The sequence below is a fragment of the Schistocerca americana genome, unplaced genomic scaffold, assembly GCF_021461395.2.
Source record: "Schistocerca americana isolate TAMUIC-IGC-003095 unplaced genomic scaffold, iqSchAmer2.1 HiC_scaffold_456, whole genome shotgun sequence".
Lineage (NCBI taxonomy): Eukaryota > Metazoa > Arthropoda > Insecta > Orthoptera > Acrididae > Schistocerca > Schistocerca americana.
In genome coordinates this window covers 12,501-20,000 of record NW_025726188.1, presented here as the reverse complement: position 1 = coordinate 20,000, position 7,500 = coordinate 12,501, and the positions used below count along the sequence as shown (strand labels likewise).

The 7,500-nt window shown below is 51.8% G+C and overlaps 1 non-coding gene across 1 annotated transcript in view; it reads right to left on the bottom strand.

The window, feature by feature from the left end:
• LOC124583339 overlaps positions 1 to 1,613 on the bottom strand; it is a 1,910-nt gene extending 297 nt beyond the window's left edge. Inside the window, exon 1 of the ribosomal RNA XR_006974183.1 lies at positions 1 to 1,613. This exon is cut by the window's left edge and continues 297 nt beyond it. This is a non-coding gene — a ribosomal RNA (small subunit ribosomal RNA).
• Positions 1,614 to 7,500: the final 5,887 nt, after the last annotated feature.

Genomic DNA, 7,500 nt, shown 5'->3' with positions numbered 1-7,500 from the left:
CTTTCGGCCTAGGAAGACACGCTGATTCCTTCAGTGTAGCGCGCGTGCGGCCCAGAACATCTAAGGGCATCACAGACCTGTTATTGCTCAATCTCGTGCGGCTAGAAGCCGCCTGTCCCTCTAAGAAGAAAAGTAATCGCTGACAGCACGAAGGATGTCACGCGACTAGTTAGCAGGCTAGAGTCTCGTTCGTTATCGGAATTAACCAGACAAATCGCTCCACCAACTAAGAACGGCCATGCACCACCACCCACCGAATCAAGAAAGAGCTATCAATCTGTCAACCCTTCCGGTGTCCGGGCCTGGTGAGGTTTCCCGTGTTGAGTCAAATTAAGCCGCAGGCTCCACTCCTGGTGGTGCCCTTCCGTCAATTCCTTTAAGTTTCAGCTTTGCAACCATACTTCCCCCGGAACCCAAAAGCTTTGGTTTCCCGGAGGCTGCCCGCCGAGTCATCGGAGGAACTGCGGCGGATCGCTGGCTGGCATCGTTTATGGTTAGAACTAGGGCGGTATCTGATCGCCTTCGAACCTCTAACTTTCGTTCTTGATTAATGAAAACATACTTGGCAAATGCTTTCGCTTCTGTTCGTCTTGCGACGATCCAAGAATTTCACCTCTAACGTCGCAATACGAATGCCCCCGCCTGTCCCTATTAATCATTACCTCGGGTTCCGAAAACCAACAAAATAGAACCGAGGTCCTATTCCATTATTCCATGCACACAGTATTCAGGCGGGCTTGCCTGCTTTAAGCACTCTAATTTGTTCAAAGTAAACGTGCCGGCCCACCGAGACACTCACTCAAGAGCACCCTGGTAGGATTGCAACGGGGTCCGCCTCGGGACGCACGAGCACGCACGAGGCGCGTCGCACGCCTTCAGCTCGCCCCACCGGCAGGACGTCCCACGATACATGCCAGTTAAACACCGACGGGCGGTGAACCAACAGCGTGGGACACAAATCCAACTACGAGCTTTTTAACCGCAACAACTTTAATATACGCTATTGGAGCTGGAATTACCGCGGCTGCTGGCACCAGACTTGCCCTCCAATAGATACTCGTTAAAGGATTTAAAGTGTACTCATTCCGATTACGGGGCCTCGGATGAGTCCCGTATCGTTATTTTTCGTCACTACCTCCCCGTGCCGGGAGTGGGTAATTTGCGCGCCTGCTGCCTTCCTTGGATGTGGTAGCCGTTTCTCAGGCTCCCTCTCCGGAATCGAACCCTGATTCCCCGTTACCCGTTACAACCATGGTAGGCGCAGAACCTACCATCGACAGTTGATAAGGCAGACATTTGAAAGATGCGTCGCCGGTACGAGGACCGTGCGATCAGCCCAAAGTTATTCAGAGTCACCAAGGCAAACGGACCGGACGAGCCGACCGATTGGTTTTGATCTAATAAAAGCGTCCCTTCCATCTCTGGTCGGGACTCTGTTTGCATGTATTAGCTCTAGAATTACCACAGTTATCCAAGTAACGTGGGTACGATCTAAGGAACCATAACTGATTTAATGAGCCATTCGCGGTTTCACCTTAATGCGGCTTGTACTGAGACATGCATGGCTTAATCTTTGAGACAAGCATATGACTACTGGCAGGATCAACCAGGGAGCTGCGTCAACTAGAGCTGAGCAGCCGGCCGCCCGGGAGTGTGTCCCGGGGGCCCGCGCGAACACGCAAGCGTCCGCTCAATTATTCTGCAAACAGGAGGAGGCTGAGCTCCCCTGCACGATACACCTCGAAACCCTCTCAGGTCCCGGCGGCGCGCAGCGCCGTCCTAAGTACTTGGTCGGGTTCGAGAGAGGCGCAATCGCCCGGAGTTTGGCGAGTAGACGCTTTAGGTGCGACCACCCGTGCTCCCAACTGAGCTTGCCGCTGCCGACAGAGGCCCGGGAGCGTGCTGTCGTGGCATTGCCGGCGGGAGACAACACGCGCCACCTACGGTGGCCGGCAGCTCCAACGCCAGCGCCACAGAAGGACAAAAGCCCCACTTGGGTGCCGAAGCGAACTCTCCCAGCACAGCGCACGCGCCAACACGTCCGCACAGCTGCGATACAAACCACCTGCGAGAACCGCAGAGGCGACCGAGCAGCAGACGGCGTCGCGGCGCCGAGCGCCGGGCGGCGGCGCATCCTCAGCGCACACAGTCCTCAATCGGACCAGCACACTGCAGATGTCCACCGCGCTTCGCACCGGGCCCGCGAGGACCTACTTTGGCCGCACGGCGCCGCGTGCAGGGTGCGCCGGCGCGCAGCTGCGCCGCCTGCCGCCTCCGTCGGCCGGCGCGCCTGCCACTGGCCGCCCCCACCAGCCGGCTGTAGCGCGTGCGCCCACGCACCGCGCGGCCAGCACGCCGGGAGGCCCCCCCTCACCGGCCGGGGACGGTCCCACCCAGCCACCGCCGCGTATCGCTTCACACCCACATGCCATTCACGTTCGTGGGCATGGTGGGTATCGCTGAAACAACCGGTTGGTAGCTCAACCGATCGTCGCCATCACTGATTCACCTCTAGCGAGAACAACCGCACCACAACGGTTTACCAGTTGTTCATTTGCGTAACGTCACCAGCAAACGTAGACGTCCATCGCCATTTGCAAATTCAACGATTGTTGCATGCCTGTGTCAGGTGTCACGACACACTATGTCTGCCCACATACACGCAACAACATGTGCACGCTTCGCGAACACGTGGAAGGTGGCCCCCGTACGTATGCGATGTCCATTGCGCGAACGACTGTCAACCGGCCTCTGTCGCATGTCGCAGATGTGGAACGCAGTGCACCATGCTGTCACGGTGTGTGAGAAGAGACGACTACGTCTGACAACACGCGCCACTACATCAACAGACGGCTCATGCTGATCGCCATCCAGGGCATACCACACTGCAATCCGGCTCTTATAGGGAGACGACACATAGCTGAGTGCACAACAGTTGGACCGCATGGTTCGCCGTTGTTGGCGCAGTCGTTGTACGGTCACATGTACCACGATGTATCATTCAGTACATGAGGACCAATGTGCAGTACAGTGTGTGATTTGGACGTACAACATCAGCGGACAGTTGACACAGGCCGTACCACAGCGTAGGCTAAGTGCTTCGCCATGCGAATGCCAATGAACAACTGCGAAGGGCATTGAGCATGTACGTCCTGCTGCCATCCACATTACAGTGTATCGCTGCAAGGTGTTTAACATGAAGCGATACACTGGGGACCAGGCAGTGCGAGTAGCAAACTATATTGCGGGGGTTGCAGTTAGGCAACACTACACTAATTTAACGCGTCGTATGACAATTACAGAGCGGGTTAAGGCCCAACGTGTGTTGGGTTAAGGCCCAACGTGTGTTGGGTTAAGGCCCAACGTGTGTTGGGTTAAGGCCCAACGTGTGTTGGGTTAAGGCCCAACGTGTGTTGGGTTAAGGCCCAACGTGTGTTGGGTTAAGGCCCAACGTGTGTTGGGTTAAGGCCCAACGTGTGTTGGGTTAAGGCCCAACGTGTGTTGGGTTAAGGCCCAACGTGTGTTGGGTTAAGGCCCAACGTGTGTTGGGTTAAGGCCCAACGTGTGTTGGGTTAAGGCCCAACGTGTGTTGGGTTAAGGCCCAACGTGTGTTGGGTTAAGGCGCAACGTGGGTTGGGTTAAGGCCCAACGTGGGTTGGGTTAAGGCGCAACGTGGGTTGGGTTAAGGCGCAACGTGGGTTGGGTTAAGGCGCAACGTGGGTTAGGTTAAGGCGCAACGTGGGTTAGGTTAAGGCGCAACGTAGGTTAGGTTAAGGCGCAATATAGGTTAGGTTAAGGCGCAATATAGGTTAGGTTAAGGCGCAATATAGGTTAGGTTAAGGCGCAATATAGGTTAGGTTAAGGCGCAATATAGGTTAGGTTAAGGCACAATATGGGTTAGGTTAAGGCACAATATGGGTTAGGTTAAGGCACAATATGGGTTAGGTTAAGGCACAATATGGGTTAGGTTAAGGCACAATATGGGTTAGGTTAAGGCACAATATGGGTTAGGTTAAGGCACAATATGGGTTAGGTTAAGGCACAATATGGGTTAGGTTAAGGCACAATATGGGTTAGGTTAAGGCACAATATGGGTTAGGTTAAGGCACAATATGGGTTAGGTTAAGGCACAATATGGGTTAGGTTAAGGCACAATATGGGTTAGGTTAAGGCACAATATGGGTTAGGTTAAGGCACAATATGGGTTAGGTTAAGGCACAATATGGGTTAGGTTAAGGCACAATATGGGTTAGGTTAAGGCACAATATGGGTTAGGTTAAGGCACAATATGGGTTAGGTTAAGGCACAATATGGGTTAGGTTAAGGCACAATATGGGTTAGGTTAAGGCACAATATGGGTTAGGTTAAGGCACAATATGGGTTAGGTTAAGGCACAATATGGGTTAGGTTAAGGCACAATATGGGTTAGGTTAAGGCACAATATGGGTTAGGTTAAGGCACAATATGGGTTAGGTTAAGGCACAATATGGGTTAGGTTAAGGCACAATATGGGTTAGGTTAAGGCACAATGTGGGTTAGGTTAAGGCACAATGTGGGTTAGGTTAAGGCACAACGTGGGTTAGGTTAAGGCACAACGTGGGTTAGGTTAAGGCACAACGTGGGTTAGGTTAAGGCACAACGTGGGTTAGGTTAAGGCACAACGTGGGTTAGGTTAAGGCACAACGTGGGTTAGGTTAAGGCACAACGTGGGTTAGGTTAAGGCACAACGTGGGTTAGGTTAAGGCACAATACGGGTTAGGTTAAGGGACAATACGGGTTAGGTTAAGGCACAATACGGGTTAGGTTAAGGCACAATACGGGTTAGGTTAAGGCACAATACGGGTTAGGTTAAGGCACAATACGGGTTAGGTTAAGGCACAATACGGGTTAGGTTAAGGCACAATACGGGTTAGGTTAAGGCACAATACGGGTTAGGTTAAGGCACAATACGGGTTAGGTTAAGGCACAATACGGGTTAGGTTAAGGCACAATACGGGTTAGGTTAAGGCACAATACGGGTTAGGTTAAGGCACAATACGGGTTAGGTTAAGGTACAATACGGGTTAGGTTAAGGCACAATACGGGTTAGGTTAAGGCACAATACGGGTTAGGTTAAGGCACAATACGGGTTAGGTTAAGGCACAATATGGGTTAGGTTAAGGCACAATATGGGTTAGGTTAAGGCACAATATGGGTTAGGTTAAGGCACAATATGGGTTAGGTTAAGGCACAATATGGGTTAGGTTAAGGCACAATATGGGTTAGGTTAAGGCACAATATGGGTTAGGTTAAGGCACAATATGGGTTAGGTTAAGGCACAATATGGGTTAGGTTAAGGCACAATATGGGTTAGGTTAAGGCACAATATGGGTTAGGTTAAGGCACAATATGGGTTAGGTTAAGGCACAATATGGGTTAGGTTAAGGCACAATATGGGTTAGGTTAAGGCACAACGTGGGTTAGGTTAAGGCACAACGTGGGTTAGGTTAAGGCACAACGTGGGTTAGGTTAAGGCACAACGTGGGTTAGGTTAAGGCACAACGTGGGTTAGGTTAAGGCACAACGTGGGTTAGGTTAAGGCACAACGTGGGTTAGGTTAAGGCACAACGTGGGTTAGGTTAAGGCACAACGTGGGTTAGGTTAAGGCACAATACGGGTTAGGTTAAGGCACAATACGGGTTAGGTTAAGGCACAATACGGGTTAGGTTAAGGCACAATACGGGTTAGGTTAAGGCACAATACGGGTTAGGTTAAGGCACAATACGGGTTAGGTTAAGGCACAATACGGGTTAGGTTAAGGCACAATACGGGTTAGGTTAAGGCACAATACGGGTTAGGTTAAGGCACAACGTGGGTTAGGTTAAGGCACAACGTGGGTTAGGTTAAGGCACAACGTGGGTTAGGTTAAGGCACAACGTGGGTTAGGTTAAGGCACAACGTGGGTTAGGTTAAGGCACAACGTGGGTTAGGTTAAGGCACAACGTGGGTTAGGTTAAGGCACAACGTGGGTTAGGTTAAGGCACAATACGGGTTAGGTTAAGGCACAATACGGGTTAGGTTAAGGCACAATACGGGTTAGGTTAAGGCACAATACGGGTTAGGTTAAGGCACAATACGGGTTAGGTTAAGGGACAATACGGGTTAGGTTAAGGCACAATACGGGTTAGGTTAAGGCACAATACGGGTTAGGTTAAGGCACAATACGGGTTAGGTTAAGGTACACATTGTTGTAAGGAAAGGTGTTTTGGGGGGGGGGGGGGCCGGTTTGTTGATTGTGATTATCGTAAGTAAATGACTGCGGCATCATCTGATTTGCCACGTCAGGGTGCACCTTTGGCTCATAACAGGCGGCGCTCTGATTCCATGCTTGTGGCAGACCTGTGTCTTTCATTCCTGCCATTGTTTGTGTGCTGTGACAGGAGGCAGTATTGTGATGTTGGGTGTACCCCTGTGTAGGACATGTGTGGGTGTTGGTGGCTTAGCTGAGCAATGGTGGTTGTCGGAAGGGTGGGATATTCTGTTTTGTGAGTGGACCTCCCGGTCTGGTTATGATAGTGTGGATAGTCTAATGTGGCGGAGAGGATGCACTGGGTGTTGTTCCATGCTGGTGCTTACATATTGTCTCTGTGCCTGTTACAGGCAGAGAGTAGTGCGTGATAAGAGTGTCTGGCTGACGTGTGGTTGTGATTGTGAGCAGAGTCTTTCAGCATGTATACGGACAGTTGTATACATTATCTGTATTTTGATGGCTCTATCTATTACTAATCAGCGCCGTGTATACGTTTCATCCGGTTCCAGTCGAAACTGTTGTATCTCTGTACATTAGTGACACGGCGAGGCCGCCATGTAGTTACTCGTCTCGGCAGCTTCCACCGGTGTATGGCAAATGATTATAAGGAATCAGTCTAGTCGTCAATACCGATAGTGTGACGTCACATGTCTGGGGTGGGGGACGCTGCGCCCTTCCGGTGGGTCATGGCCTAGAAAGACTCTTCCCACGCAGGGGGGCTTGGACTGTCATTGACTCTTCCGAGTAATATACTTGCCGTACGTTTTTGCGACTGCGAGTGCAACGCTCACCGGTACCGACATGGATGGAGCGCCTCCTAGCTGACCGCTGAGCATCTGCATTCGTACAGAGAGCAACGCGATCGCGTCTGTAGCTCGTAAGTGGTACAGCTCGCAGCTCATGTATAGGGACAGCGGGAATGTCGCATATTGGACATAACTCTTCATGAAACGCACGTTATAGGGGTGGATTGCACATTGCGCGTGCGAGCAAAGTCCGCCGTTCATCCGCTGGAGTTGCGGGTTGGGCGGTTGGGGTGGGGCACGAACGGGTGCAGGTGGAGTGATTGCCGGTCCACGACTTCGTGCGGCAGAGGCGCTGGCGTTGGGGTGCTGTTGTCGACAGAGGATGCAGGCTTTGTGGGTGGGGTCGAAAGAAGGGCACTGTGGGCCCATGGCTGTCTTAGTCGGCTTGGCGTCTCATAGATGACG